Raw genomic sequence first — 16,191 nt, 5'->3', positions numbered from 1 at the left:
CATTTGCCTTTTCTACTTTCCCTGAGGATTGTGGATGGTATGGGATGTGTAGGTGCCAGGTGGTGTGTAAGCTTGAGGATACCTGTTGAGTAATCTGAGAAATAAAGGCGAGACCATTATCTGACTGAATACTCTGAGGTAGACCAAACCTTGGAATGATTTCTTGTAATATGACTTTGGTAACTACATTAGCAGTTTCCCTGGTTGTGGGAAAGGCTTCTATCCATCCTGAAAATGTACAAACAAAGGTGAGAAGATATTAAAGAAAAGAGTCTGGAATCGACATGGGATAGGCCCAGTTTTCAAAGGTTGAGTAGGCTGGCCGTCCACGCCCACAACAGAAATCAAGGACTTACTACAAGGTCTGAAAATTCAGAAAGTATACTATAAGTCACCCCTGTATCAACAAGCAGAGATATTATCTTATCTGAGTCCTCCAGTGAGACTTGGGGCTCTGACAAGGTTACCGGAGTGGGGACTGTGAGCCCCAAGCCCCATCAATCTTCTGCAGCAAGTCCAAGCAGGTCAATCAGCGACGAATCTGGCATTGACAGAGTCTCCTGTGAGGGCAAGGGATTAGAGGATGGCTTACCCTCTCACTGGCGGCTAGGACAGTCACTCTTCCAATGGCCCTTAAGGTTGCAGTATGGACATGGTCCTAGAGGTATGCCAGGGTTGGGGCAATCTTTTGCCCAGTGTCCTTGTTTGCTGCATTTAAACGGTCTGGGCGGGACTTGGGCAGCCACACCTTGTTTTGGATTTTTTGTCCTGGGAGCCCCGAGTGCCACTGCTAAGAGATCAGACTGATATTTAGCAAACTTTAATTTTTGAGCTTGCTTCTCCTCTTTTTGAATCTTATCTCTGTTGTTGAAGACACAGAAAGCTAATTTAATTAGATCCCCTTGTGGAGTTTGAGGGCCATGTTCAACCTTTTGTAATTTTGCACAAGTATCAGGAGCAGACTGAGAAATAAAATAAGAGTTAACAACAATCATCCCTTCATGAGAGTCTGGGTTCACATTAGTAAGCTTAATTAAGGTTTCCCGAAGCTGATTTAAGAATACAGCTGGGTTTTCATTAGCCTCCTGGACCTGTACTAAAAGTTTGTTATAGTTGGTATGTTTGTGAGCAATCTTATTAAGGCCCACAATCAGACACTCAATCATCTTATGTAATTTTGTTGTACCTTGTACATTTGGATAGTTCCAGTTAGGATCTTGTTCTGGCACAGCTACAGGCCCAGGGTCATTGTCAGTGGTGTTTGCTTTATGTCTGCGGTCAGCTTCTTCTTGAGCTGCTTGCCAAAGCTGATTTTGCTTTTGTGAGCTGAGAGTGATATTTAGAATCACATAAACATCCTTAAAATGTAAATCATAACAATTAGTTATAAATTCAAATTGCCTGATATAATTCTGTGGGTCAACAGAGAAGGTACCTAATTTATGGTTAATCTGAGATAAGTCAGAAAGGGAACAAGGCACATGTATATTAACAAGTCCCTTGGGGCCAGATTACTCCTGAAGTGGTAGCAGAGATTGAGGAGAAGATTGCAGAGTAGATGGCCATTGGGCAGCCATCCGTCTGGTAGACGCATGTGAGCAATTATCTGTAGATTGGCCACAAAGTGCCTGCCGGTTACCCTGGAATGAGGAAATACTGGCAGATGGCGTCTCACTGTGTGCCTTGCAGTGATGCAATTTCTGTCTGAGACACAGGGAACAATCATGTGGTCTGCAACAGGGTGGCTGTTGCTGATCACAAGAGGAGCCACAAGGGGGTGGCCATTGACCATGAGATCCATCCCAAGATATTGGCACATGTGACGGAGGGCCACAACATGGTGACCATTCCTGGTGTAAGCTAGAACAGTCACATGGCTTGCCAGAAGGAAACAATGACTTAGACCTAGTACGGTGGGCTGGAGGTGAGAATGCTGTAGGGGATAGAGAATTCTCAGGAGAGTAAGAAGTTGGAGTCTGCAAGGAAGTGCTAACAGAGGTATTGGCACCACTGGGAGAGTTATGGGTCCCAGGAGTTGGAGGGGAAAACAATTGCATAGTAGGAGATAACTGCGACCCAGAGGAATCAGAGCTGCAGGGAGAAGTAGAGGTCGAGGGAGGGGAAGATGATTGCATGGTGGGAGGTAACGGGGAGGAATGATCTTGGGGGTAGGCAGGTGGTGGCCGATAAAAAACCAGGGGTACTTCATCGAGCGGATCATGAGGGCAGGAAGGGAGAGTTTGCAGCACAGCAGAGTTAGCTAAAAGTACCTGGGTGCGAGTACAAGATTTAATGAGAGACGGGCATGTTCTCAGAACAAGGAAAGCTTGTACATAAGGGATCTCTGTTAACTTGTCACTGGCCTGGCAGAAGTCATACAGATTTTTGAGAATATAGGGGTCAAACGTCCCCTCTCTGGGCCAAGCATTGCCGATAAGTGCCAAACCTCCTGGCAGTAAAAAGTTAATCGTTTAGTTTTTATGGTGCTTTTAAACTTAAGAGTACATAGATTGGAAATTAGGCATTGTAAAAGTGTCTTTTCGGAATTAGAAAAAATGTTTCCCATGACTAATTCAGGCAAGAAACAAGCCGTAGTCTGGAGGGCAAGCCGTCACTCGTTTCATGGCACCAAACGGTGGCTAGGGTTCCAAAAACTTGTATATTCCAGCTGTCACTGAGAGATTTAGGAGTGGAGTCCCTGTGGGGTCAGTAACAATTCTGCCCGTGAAAGTGTGAAGCTCTGAAGGACATGAGAGTCTCACAGTGTGGGCAGTCCAGAAAACTCGGCCTTGGGCTATCTGAACCAAAAGGACATGAGAGATTTTTGAGTGTGGACGCAGGTTGCCCAGAAAGGCCCTGCCCTGGGCTGTCTTAAGGATGTGAGAGCGTCACAAACCCACGTGAAGAGGGAAAAATCTTGCCCGGGGCCGAGCCCAGCACGGAGAATTCTCCAGAGTGCTCACCTGAGATTAATCGGGCCGGTGTTGTGTGCAAGTGGTTGGGGACATGTCAAGCAGGTCCCAGGAGAGGAAAAGCAGAGAAGTAATCCAGGATGTAATCCAGTTCATGAATCAGCTGGGGACTCAACTGGGTGTGTCCCAGGAGTCAATCATCTGCCGATCGAGTCATGGCACCAAATGATAAGATTATATCCAAAAGATGAGAAGTGTAAAACAAAAGAGGCCTTTATTCTGAGAACACAAAGTGAGAAAACCAAAACCCCCAACTGCTGGAGTCCGGCTTTCTCTCTGGTGGACACGTGGCATGGCAGGTAGGTAAGTAGCCTCGGTTTGGGGTGGAAACTAAAGGGGGCATTAGGGATGCACGGGTGGCCCATTGTTCTTTGCTTGGTGCCATAGGTAAATTCCTAGGGGCCAGGGAAGATGGCGTCACAGGTAAATTCCTAGGGGTGGGGGAGATAGGAGCTCCTTGGTTCCACCTCTAAGGCTTCACCAGCTACATTGTCCTGTCTGGGCCAAAACCCTTTCAATTACACACTTTCTGACACCATATAATCCAGATATTAGAGGGAAAAATGTGCCTGCATGTTTGCTTTAAAACAGTGTATCTCATTCCTAATATATCCCCACCTGTCTAACGCTTGGCTTTCTCACATTCTGTATTTATACTTGTAGAGGACCACAAGGATGGCTTCCTTAAAAGAGCAATTGACTCACTTTTGACTAAACATGGCCCTATTTCCAAGTATTGATATGTACAGAGCTGGTTAGGATTTGTCTTTACCTCCTCAAGTGACTTTAAGCAATGCAAATGCATCTAGCAGAGGTGCTGATGTGCAGTGCTTAAATCAATGTTATAGGTTAGTGGATGTCCTACTTATAAGTTCCAAGTAGTACATGTGAGCTAGGTCAAGTGATACCATGCTGCTAGCTGGGACTGAGCTTCAAAAGAGGCTGTGACATCTCAGAGCATGATTATTACACATCAAAACTGAAGCACCAACACCAAAACCCTAGATACTGCCCCAAGCTGTGATATGCAGATTACTTTTTCTGCATATCTTTGCATAGTGCAGTGATTTCAGACCTCCTGCCTAGTCCAGCACACAGTGTTCATGTACATCCAACCTTTCTCAGTAACTAATCCTCAAGCCATTCCCATCTTCATGAATTAATAGAAACCAAGTTTGGCCCTGGATCGAGGCCTTTGTTCTGGTTAGCCACTGTTCTAGGTAGACTTAGGACCCTTATTAGATCCCCACAACTATAAAGTGCCTCATTGTCTTTATTCTCACCATGGATTGCTTTGGAAGTGGTAGATTGGAATTACTTATTGGAATTCCAGTAACTTTTCCCTGGGATTACAAATGTGGACTCCTCTAGACTGTAACAAGGTCTCAGAGGGATTCCTATATATGCTAAATTTCACTGAGTTTGTGCAAATTTTCTGATGTTATGAGAATCATAAAATGCTTTATCACATTATTTATATACACTTCCTCTTAAGTGGTAGTTCCTGCGTGTTATTTAAAGTAAGTGGAAAAATGGAAGAGTTTGCTACATTTATTGCATACACATGGCTTCCCTCTCATGTGAATACTTTCACAAACTTTAATTCACCCAGTAAAACCAAAATTTCCCATATTGTTCACATACATTCAGATTTTCTCTTCTATGAATTCTTTCAGGTATGTAATGATCCCTATGTATTCAAAGATTGTTCATGTTGCATATAAAGAAAAGCTTTCCCTACATTGTACTTTCATGTCGGTGCAAGTCACTTTTTATTTTCAAATTTAACATCTTTTTAGTTGTTCAATGTCTATGATGATTATTACAGTAACAAAAGGCTTTTCCATACACCTTACATAGTTTCTACATTTTTTGTGTTCTACTTTGTGTGATTCCTTTCATATCTTAGAAAGTAATGTGCTGAAAATATTTCCACAGTGCTTCCACACAAAGGGTTTCTCTCCACTGTAAGTTCTTTCTTGTACTCAACAATTACCTATGTGCTGAAAGCTTTCCCAAACTGCTTATGTACATATGGTTTTTCACCAGGGTGATTTTTTATGTCTCTGACAATAACTGTGTATAGTGAAAGCTTTCCCACATTGCTTAATTAAAAAAATTATTTTAAAGAGATTAAGACAAAACAGGACATAACAAAGCAGATAAGAATAGAACAATGTAAGCAACACAGTATTTTACCTGAAGACAACCCATAATTAACAGTAACATACCACAATGTCTCTTTGTTTGAAATAGTTGAGTATAACTTCATATACAAAAGTATCAAACATAACAAAATAGTATAAAAACATTCAAGAGAATGAGAGTAATACAGGGCATTCAGAACCAAATAACAGAAAACAAACAATGGCTACAGTATTATCTCATTTTCCATAGAAAATTTGTTTATACTTTCACATGCAATACAATCCAATAGAGTACAACATAATAGAGTCAATGGAAACAGAAGAGCAAAAGCAAGGTAGGACTTCAGAGTAAGATGATATTATATCAGTACTGGCTATTATAATGACTTGTTTCCCACAAATTAGCTGTCCTTACCATCACAGATAATAAAATCAAATAAACAAGGACAAACCCATTTACAACTAATGAATGTGATCATTTATAAGGCTTCAAAACAATGTAATGGGGAATCATGATTACCATAAACTCTTATGTACTCTTACCATTTCTTACACTAGGGAACTATATGGTATCTATACATGTGAGTTTGATTTATTTCGTATGTATGGTCTCAAGTTGTGCCCATTTATTAGTAAATAACTTAATGTGATCATTCTTTAAATCTGAGTAGTACTCCACTGTATAAAAATACCACATTTTTTATCCATTCCACAGTGATGGACACTTAGGTTGTTTCCAAATCTGGCTATTACAAATTGTGCTGCTATAAACATGGGTGCACATATATCACTGTGGTATGATATTTTCAGTTCTTCTGGGAATATGCCTACAAGTAGAATAGCTGGGTCGATGGGTAGATGGGACCTCCAATCCCAGCTTTTTGAGGAATCTCCAGACTGACCTCCACAGTGGTTGCACCAGTCTACACTTCCACCAACAGTGCAGGAGAGTTCATTTTTCCTCACAGCCTCTCTAGCATTTGTTGTTGGTAGTTTTCTTGATGCTGGCTATTCTTTCTGGAGTGAAATGGAATCTCAGTGTTGTTTTAATTTGCATTTCTCTAATGACTAATGATGATGAACATTTTTTCATATATTTATTTGCCATTTGTATTTCTTCATCTGAAAATTGTTTATTCATCTCAGATGCCCATTTTTGGTCTGGGTCTTTGAGTTTCAGGGATCTGATTTTTTTTAATTCTTTATATGTTTTAGACAGAAGTCCTTTGTCTGAGGGGCAGTTCACTAAGATGTTTTTCCCAGATTGTGGGTTTTCTTTTCACTATGCTGGAGATTTCTTTTGACATGCAGAAACTTTTTAATAAGACATGATCCCAGTTATTGATTCTGGGAAGTATTTCCCATGTGGTTTGATTCCGGTTCATGAATTCTCTACCTACCCCTATGTCTTCAAGATGTTTACCTATTTTGTCTTCCAATAGATTGTTTCTGTTTTAATATTAAGATCTTTGATCCATTTAGATTTTAGTTTAGTATATGGTAATAGGCATGGGTCTAGTTTTAGTTTTCAGCACATTGCTTATATACACAGAGTTTATCATTAGTGTGATTCTTTTTGTGTATTTGATATTAAGTGTGTGATGAAAGCATTACCACATTGTTTACATGCATAGGGTTTGTCACCACTGTGAGTTCATTCATGTATTTGACAATGACTTTGTTAGCTGAAAGCTATCTCATATTGCTTACACACATAGAGTTTCTCCCTAGTGTGAGTTGTCTTATATATCTGAAAATGACTGTGTTGGCTGAAAGCTTTTCCACATTGCTTACAAATGTAGGGTTTCTCCCCAGTGTAAGTTCGTTCATGATTACTAAATGAGTTTTTCCTAGTGAAGGACTTCCTACAGTGTTTATATACATAAGCATTCCCCCTACTGTGAGCTTTTTTATATTTCTGAACATCATTGTGAGAATGAAAACCTTTTTCACACTGTGTACATATATAGGTATTCACCCTATTGTGATTTCTTTCCTGGATTTGAACACAGCTGGCTGAACTGCAGACTTTAACATCTTACTTATCAGTGTTTTGTCTTCAGCTCAAACAGGGCAGGATATTCATAGAATTTCTCTCCAGGATTTGTCTTTGCATGATTCTCAAAGGACTGGAGTTCAATAGATTTCACAGTCCATTACAGTTAGACACCTTCTGTTCAAATCCATAATACTCATGTGATTTGAGCCTGCTGTTACCTATGACTGGTATGGTTGGTGATGAATAACAAGTCAGGTACTTTCTTTAGAGAAAACTTTCACTTAGTTTTTACCAAGTAGTTTCATGTTCACATTAGTATCAGGAGTCATAAAAACCATTTCTTTGTGTTGATACCATAATTTATATTGACAGCATTTCTCTACCTCTTCACTTCTATCAACGAAAAAAAAAAAAAAACCAAAATAAAAATTCACATTTAGAAGTGTCTTTAGATTAAAAGTTTACCACATGGAGATCAGATTTGATGTCCTTGCAGAACACTTGATGATGAATTTGCCATACACTCTGGATGATAGCTTGGAAACTGCTTTTGTTAAAACAGCATCAATTTGGAAAGTTGTAATTGACATGTTTGCTATTTGCAATGCATAATATTTGATCTCATTTTGAGGAATCACTACTACATTGATATACCATATGTTATTTTTGTACTCTTTTCCACCATGACTCTAACCTTCCACCTTGCACTGAGCCTCTTCAGCCTATACAAAATGCCTCCTATCTTTTTGTAACACCTCTTTCTCAAATTATAATTTTCATTTCTCATACAAAATATAATGTGATTTTGAAATTTCTGTGTCTACCTTACTTAACATAATACTGGCTCTAGGTCCACCCATTTTTTGCAAATGATATAATTTCGTTTTCTTTATAGCCAAAAACATATTCAGTGATGGACATTGAACCCAGGGTTTTATCCCAGAGTCTCATCAATCATTAAGTAGCCCAGACTGAGCATGAACTTGCCTCAACTTCCCAGAGTGCCAGGATTCCAACTATATAGCATCCTATACAGATTATCCCATTTTCTACTCATCTGTGAGTGGACATCTAGGTCCTTTCCAGTTTCCTTTTCATAAATCATGCTCCAAACATGGATATGCATGGATGATGTCATATGATTACCTTAAATTTGAGGTGAATACATCCAGTAAATATAGCTGTATAAAATGGAATTTTATTTTTACTTTTTTGAGGAACTTCTGCACATATTTTCTATAGATGTTATAGTACAATGACATTCTCACCAATCTTGTGGGAAGGTACTTTTTACTATTTTAGAATATAGATGGACTGAATGCTTTGAAGAATTGCTTAAAAACAGCTATGATCAAAACAGAGACATTCATTTGAATTTTGAATACTGTTTGATATAAAGTAGTGTTTTAAAAATCAATGCACATATAATTATATATCTAACACTTGGCTTTCAATTTGAAGATAATTATATATATATACATATATCAATATATGTATAATCAATACTTAAATACAATTTCATATAACTTATAATCTTCAGCATGAAAAATAATTTGTTCTTATATATTGGATAATGTTACTTGCAGCATAATGTCAGTTGTTACTCTCCACATTTCATGTGTTTTGTTATGTCAAGTATTTGTCAGATTCTAGATATTCAAAGTGTATGCATCTTTGGAAAACTTTTGTGAGATTAAAAAACATGTGAACAAGGTCTCATTTGTGTAGTTTGTGTGGTTCTAGTATTGCTAACCTTTGATGAACATTCATCTTATCAATGAAAATTACTTTAGAATTTTCCTGTAATTTTTATATGCATCTTCAATTTGCTGGTCATTCCAGTTTTTCCCTAAAGTATAGCAAAAGAAATATAATGATAAGCCATTCCATTACACAAAAAAATGTTGCATTTCAGTTAGATTTAAGGTGTAGTGTGACCATGCCTGGAAGATTCATTAAAAATTTTCTGTATTCCTGTAAAGGAAACTGTAGTGATAAGCAACACCTTATGCATAAATGATTGCATAAATGAAAAAGTGATATTTTTCTTACCAATAGTTGCCACATTCCTAAATTTTTCCTGTATCACATTTCTGTGTAGCTTCTTTTGGGATGTATCCAGCAAAGACCACTCCTCTATGTTGAGGTCTCACAGTCACGTCCTCAAAGGTCACTGGCTTCTAAATCAACAGAAATATATTTTCAAGAATAAGAGTGAAAATCACAGCATGAAATATCTCAGAGCTACTATTAAAGAGCTGAAATGAGGCTGAGTCCTACAAATGTTTATTCTCTTTAATGTTTTGTTCTGACAGATCATACAAAATATCTGTATTTTCAATGTTTATTTAGGGAATAGATCCATTCTTTCCCTGGTTCTATATAGGAAGCATTGTGAAACTTGAAACTAGTTTCCCATAATTAAACACAAAGCATATATAATTAAACACAAAGTAAAATTCATGAAGGATAATTTAAAATACTAATTTAAAATTAGCTTTTACTGGGGAATGTAACAATATAGTTAGATTAAGGAAGATATTATAGTTCAATGACATGAAATGCTTACCTGTCACAGAGATATAGAAATTTCTAAAGTGTAATGGAAAGAGAAATGTAAAGATGGATGAACAGAATGCCCTGCACATAGCTAGAAGCTAGGGCTGCACACATAGCTTCAGGAAGATGCTGGGATTTGCCAAGTGTCTACTCCCAGTCATACATAGTGGCCCTAGGTAGAGCCTTGGGACTGACCAACTCAGTAAATCACCTCTAGCTGCATGCTAGAGCTTGTACACCCAGTGCAGGGAGAACCACAGGACTCACTGACCAAGCATCCAGCACACAGCTACACACCTATGTGCGCTACTGGAGTCTCAGCACAAGACAACAGAGGTGTAAACCAATAGCCTCTCCTGATTGAAGAAGACAACAACATTCAGGGGGAGAGTTTTGCTGCAGGACTGAAGTGTTTGCTACCCAACCACAGAGACTTGGTGGAGAGAAAGCTTGGAACATAGAGTTGGAGAATGCAGAACTAAAAAGAGATCTCTTAGGGTCCCTTAGAAGGCTTGGAATTAGACCAAAAAATTGACAGAGTCTGCAGTCCATTGAGGAAAAGTAGGTTTGGAGGATGAAATCATCAGGAGAAATGGTCTTGAAAAAGAAGATAGTTACTCTAACTGTATCTCTGAGCTGTGATTTTTACTATTTGTACCTAGGAAAATAATAAAGAATTATAAACTAATATATGGTTGGTTTCCTATCAGTAAAATCATAGTTCTTTGAGTTATGTTTAAGAGATGTCCGTGAGTCAGTTCATTGGATTTGTTAATATCCACCTGTTATTTGATGCCATTGGTGCCACTGAATTTACTACTATAGCCAAGGTAACATATTAGTGTATAACAACTGTTTTTTTTTTCTCTACACTAATACTTATATTTCCTGGATTTAATAAACAAAATATGGATATAAAAACACATAGGATCCTGGAGAAGCAAGTCAACTGAAGACTCCCAAAGTCTCCCAACTCTCCTTAGGTAGTACAAGGAGGCATACACAGAAAAGAAAGCAAATATCAGGAAGCAGAACTTTATAAAAAGTTTATAGAAGAAATGAAGGACCTAGACAAGTTCAAAGAGGAAATAAATAAAAAATGTGTGACATTATCACTCAATATGCCCAAGGTGCATTCAGGGGAAATAAATACAAAATTGGATAAATTGACCAGAATAAATTAAAATATGAATGATCTATGCAAGAAGGATACAGAATCCTCAAAATGATGTCAAGTAGAAATACTTGAAATTAAAAACAGTATCAAATTCATAAGTTTCAGTAATGAGCAATGTGAAGACAAATTGAAATTGAGAACAAAATAGTATACTATGCAGAAGTAATCAAAGATGCCATAAGGAAAGAAAGAAAAAAGAAAGAGAGAGAGAGAGATGGAATTACTAGTATTTACAGAAGTTATGATAGGAAATTACCCAAAACTGAGAAAAGAGTTAAAAATAGAAGCAAACGAGGCATAGAGAATAAAAAAAAGAACCCCCCAAGACCCCCCATAGCTTGGCAAGCTATGGTCACCCTAGAGTGACAACCACCAGCTTCTCCTGAGATCTGGGCCATTTTGGAACTTAGGGCATTGGGAAACCAAGCAACCAGCTCACCCTCTTGGTAAGTGGCTGTTGCTTGGCAAGCTGCGGCTGCCCCAGGGCGAGAACCATCAGCATCTCCTGAGATTTGAGCCATGTTGGAACTTAGGACAGTGGGAAACCAAGCAAGATCACTTCTCTGGTAAGCAGCTATGGTGTGGCAGGCTGCCACTGCCCCAGGGGGAGAACCACCAGCATGACCCGAGATCTGTGCCATGTTGGAACTTTGGGTGCTGGAGAACCGAGCAACCAGCTTGCCTCCCTGGTAATTGGCTGTGGTGTGGCAGGCTGTGGCCACCCTAGAGGAAGAATCATCAGCAACTCCTGAGATCCACACCATGGTGGAACCTAGGGCGCTGGGAAACCAAGCAAGCAGCTTGCCTTCCTGGTAAGTAGCTGTGGCTCAGCAAGCTGCGGCTGGCCCAGGGTGAGAACCACCAGCGTCTCCTGAGATCCACACCATATTGGAACTAAGGGCACTGGGAAATCAAACAACCACCTCACCTCCCTGGTAAGTGGCTGAGGTGTGGCAGGCTGCCGCCACCACAGGAAAAGAACTGCCAGCAACTCCTGAGATCCACACCATGTTGGAACTTAGAGTGCTGAGAAACCAAGCAACCAGCTTGCCTCCCTACTAAGTGGTAGTGGGCCTACTGGTACCTGGACTGAGAGTCAAACATCCCACCTCACACCTCCCCCACCCCACCATTAGCAAATGGGAACCAGAGATCTGAGCATCTCTTGGGAGGTTGACCATATGCAATAGAGCAAATAAGGAGGATTTCCTTTTACCATCTCTTTGAAGGCCAAATATTGGTTTATTCTGATTAATAGTATTGCTCTATTCAATATTCTGTTTTGATAAGTTCTATAATGTTCTGTATTTCATTTTGTTTTGTTATACCTGATTCAAAGAACAACTATTGTGATGATAACAAGATATACTTTGGTATCAATTACTGTTATCCCAGTAACTTGATGTGACGTTCTGTACCAATTTCACTTGACTATCTAAATTGACTTTGTTCCATCTTGTTCTTTTGTATTTTACTACCTTCAAAATAATAAAAATTTTAAAAATAATTAATAATAATATAAAAAAGAAACATATTCTCTTTGTCACCTATTGTTATATTTGTTATCTATAATAATTACATCCAATGTGGAGAACTGATAAACATACACATGTTAAACATTTTTAGTTTCTTTCCCCTGCCCCCTTTCACTTATTCCCTTCCAACCTCCATACTCTCTACCTTTATGTTTCTTAGAACCTCTCTTTTATTTTGCTCTTTAAATCATTCACATATTCACTTTCTCATGTAAGAGAAAATGCTAGCATATTTGATATTCTGTGTCTGATTTATATCGCTTAACATTACTGGTCTCAAAATGCATCCATTTTCCTACACTTAAATTCATTCTTCTTTAGAATTCAGTAGTGTACATATACCACATTTTCTTTATCTGTTGGCCACTTCCATGATTAACTTTTAGAATTTCACTCTAAAGATGTAAGTATCCATGAATGGCTATAATGTCTTTTATTTAGAAGGAGAATTTGCCCAGATGAGATATCTATGTCAAATGGAATTTCTAGTTTCAGTTTTTGAAGCAATCTCTGTACTGATTTCCATAGTTGTTGTGCTAGATTACACTCCCACCAATATTGTAGCATGATTTCTTGTTTGCCAACAACTTCACCAGCTATTTGTGGTTTTTTTATGTTCTTGATGATAGCCATTCTTTCAGGAGTAAGACAAAATCTCAGTGCTGTCTTGATTTGCATTTCCCTAATGGCCAAATATGCTGAGTGTTTTTCCATGGGTTTACTGGCCATTTGTAATACTTTGAGAAGTATTTATTCATTTTATCTGCCTATTTTTTGATTGAGTCTTTTATTTTGGAGATCTAATTCTTTTATTTCTTCATATATTTTAGAAATTAGTCTTCTATCAAAAAAGTAGCTGGCAATATTTTTTTGCCATTTTGTGGGGTGTCTTATCACTGTTGGGTTTTTTTTGTTGTTGTGTAGAAGTTCTTTTATTCGATATAATCTCATTTTGTTGATTCTTTGTATTATTTCTTATGTGATTGAAGTTCTTTTTGTCAAGTCATTTCCTATACCTTTTATCAAGTACTTTACCTATTTTATCTACCAGCAGACTCAGTATTTCTGTTTTGGTCTGATTCATTTTGGTTTGATTACACTACAGAGCATGAGATGTATGGGTTTGATTCATTGTCCTGCTTGTGAATAACAGGTTTTCTTGGTGCCATTTGCTAAAAGGTATATCTTTCTTCTGATACATGTTAGTGATCCATTTTTCAAGATGTATCATATGCTGGTGAAAATATTTTATAAAACTTATTATTTTTGTTTTTGACAACCAGCAAGTTCTATCCCTAGTTAAGTTCTATCCCTCATTAAATGTAGGCACTAGAATTAAAATTGAACAACAAAGAAAAAAAGAATTTGTATGACAGATGATGCTAGGTACAAATATGGGACAAATTCAGAAAAATCTCATTTTAGTTATTTGGGTCCAACTATATAATTGCATATACAATAGAAGAATGAGGGAGGAAAGGAAGGGAAAAGAGGATTTAAAAGAAAATAATTGAAGGAAAAATGGAAATATAACCTTTGTAAATGAGGAGGGGAAGAAGGCTGAAGGAAGGCAGATGAAGGGGACAGAAAGAATGAAGATGTGTTATGTACATGTATAAATCCCCAATGATGAATGTGACAATTATGTACTGCAAACATCTACTAAGTCTACTGTTCAGTAGCTGGAGGCCAGGGAAACAACTAGAAAATAATGTTTCTCTGTGTGAATAAACAGTACTATACATGACAATTGGAGATTTTGCTGAAAGAGAAGAGAAATTTCTATTAATTGGTAAACATAAAACAATCCTTAGGTTAATGGTAAAGTAGGTTAATTTATTTGTCACTGACTTATATGACTTACTAACAATAAATGTTATCATGAAGATACAAAGTTGTAGTATATGTCTTTAATGAAACTGAAGTATGCCCAAAAGATATACTGTGTAGTACTAAAATTTAGTTCTGTCAATATGAATGTGTCCTATAGGACTCCACACTGGTGTTTCCATTATACTATCTCTTAGTTTTCATGTTTAAATTTCATAGAAATTATATCTCGAAGCTTGGGTGCAGGAGTGGGGGTGGGCGAGGCATGAGGGGCGAGGTCTCCCCAGAGCTCGTGGGGCACAGCGGGTACTTGGGTGGCCAGAGAGAGACGGCAGGACGGGACGGGACCAGAGGCAGCCCCTGCGAGTTATACCAGCAAGAGCTGGAGGACCATCTATCTTCTACAAGATAGAAACAAGCAGAGAGGGAAAGGTCCCACATCCTGTAGAAAGCCAAAAGCATCCATCATATGAGAACAGGCAAGAACTTACTGGTCATTTCTGAAGCTTGAGCTAGTGGAAAAACAAGCAGAAAAAAAGATGGAGAAAATGGCGGCTTGCTAGGGGATTGGGCGGAGAGTCTCTCCGGAGAAATCATATTAGAAGCTAGAATATGACAACATGGAGAGGGCCAGACAAATGGATAATGATTCTTATTAACCAAGACAGTGCGGCTGGAGGATTTAAAGTCGTGCTGAGACTGTGAAGGCTGATAACGGGAGGCTGCAAATCCCGCGCCTTTAAATCAACAAACTGACCCATGGACCCAACAGGAAAAGCTGTGTTGGCTTTTGGTGACTGCTGGAAACTGAGACCTGGGACCCCGAGAAGCAGCCAGTACTGCCCCGCTGCACCAGAGGAGATCGTGAAAGGCTCTGGAGCTCCAAAGCTGAACACTGAGCAGATTTCTGACCGTTCTGCACTGTGCCGGGAGTGCACGCTATGCAGATTTCTTACCGTTCCGCGCTGTGCCGGGAGCGCAGGAAAGGTGGGTGGCGTGGTGTGTGGTGGACCCGGGAGGAGGACCTGCCCTGGACCCTGGTGAGTACTGGGGACCCCGCGGCTGCTGGGGTTGGCCAGAGAACATCTTGGAACTGGGCAGTGCCCACCACCACAGGGACATCAATAACAGAGTCTGGTGGCAGACATCTTAGAGTTGGGCAGAACCTACAGCTCGGTGGCATCACTGAGTCCCCCTGTAGGGAGGGCTGGTGGAAGACATCTTGAAATTGGGCAGAGCCTGAGTACGTGCTGGCTTCAGCATCATATAGAGAACTAGTGGGAGACATCTTGGATTTGCTTTGAAAGAGAAGAGATTTGAAAGAGAAGAGAAATTTCTATTAATTGGTAAACATAAAACAATCCTTAGGTTAATGGTAAAGTAGGTTAATTTATTTGTCACTGACTTATATGACTTACTAACAATAAATGTTATCATGAAGATACAAAGTTGTAGTATATGTCTTTAATGAAACTGAAGTATGCCCAAAAGATATACTGTGTAAAGTAGGTTAAGATCTGCTGTTCTGGTCACAGAGAGGTCTGGAAGAGAACAGCTGGGATTTGGGCAGAACCCTGTGCCATAGTGACATTAGTCAGCTGCTTCTGGTACAAAGAGAACCAGCAGGAGCTACTGGGGCTAAACCAAGCCTCTGCTTGGGGCCCAATAAGCAGATACAAAATAGCCACAACTCAGTGACATCCAGAAAGTACAGCCTAATTTGCGTATTGACTGGCGCAGAGGCTGGAGACTAGCCTGTACTGCCCCTGCATCCCAGCCTACCCCAGATAACAGCAAATTGGGGAGGACAGCAAAAACTCAAGTCAGCACTCTTCTGAAAGGCCCTAAGCAATTCGGAGAGGGCCAGAGAACCCCAGGATGGTCTGAAAGAAACCAGAAACATGACAAGAGATAAAAATTAAAAAAAAATCTCCAGCTGCCCAACATGAGAAAATAAGCCCAGGAGAAGTAA

The sequence above is a fragment of the Cavia porcellus genome, unplaced genomic scaffold (genome assembly GCF_034190915.1).
Source record: "Cavia porcellus strain 051 isolate PalLab524CR breed Dunkin Hartley unplaced genomic scaffold, mCavPor4.1 scaffold_1, whole genome shotgun sequence".
In the NCBI taxonomy this organism is placed as follows: domain Eukaryota; kingdom Metazoa; phylum Chordata; class Mammalia; order Rodentia; family Caviidae; genus Cavia; species Cavia porcellus.
The sequence above is the reverse complement of the archived record's forward strand: the minus strand, read 5'-3'. Positions refer to the sequence as shown.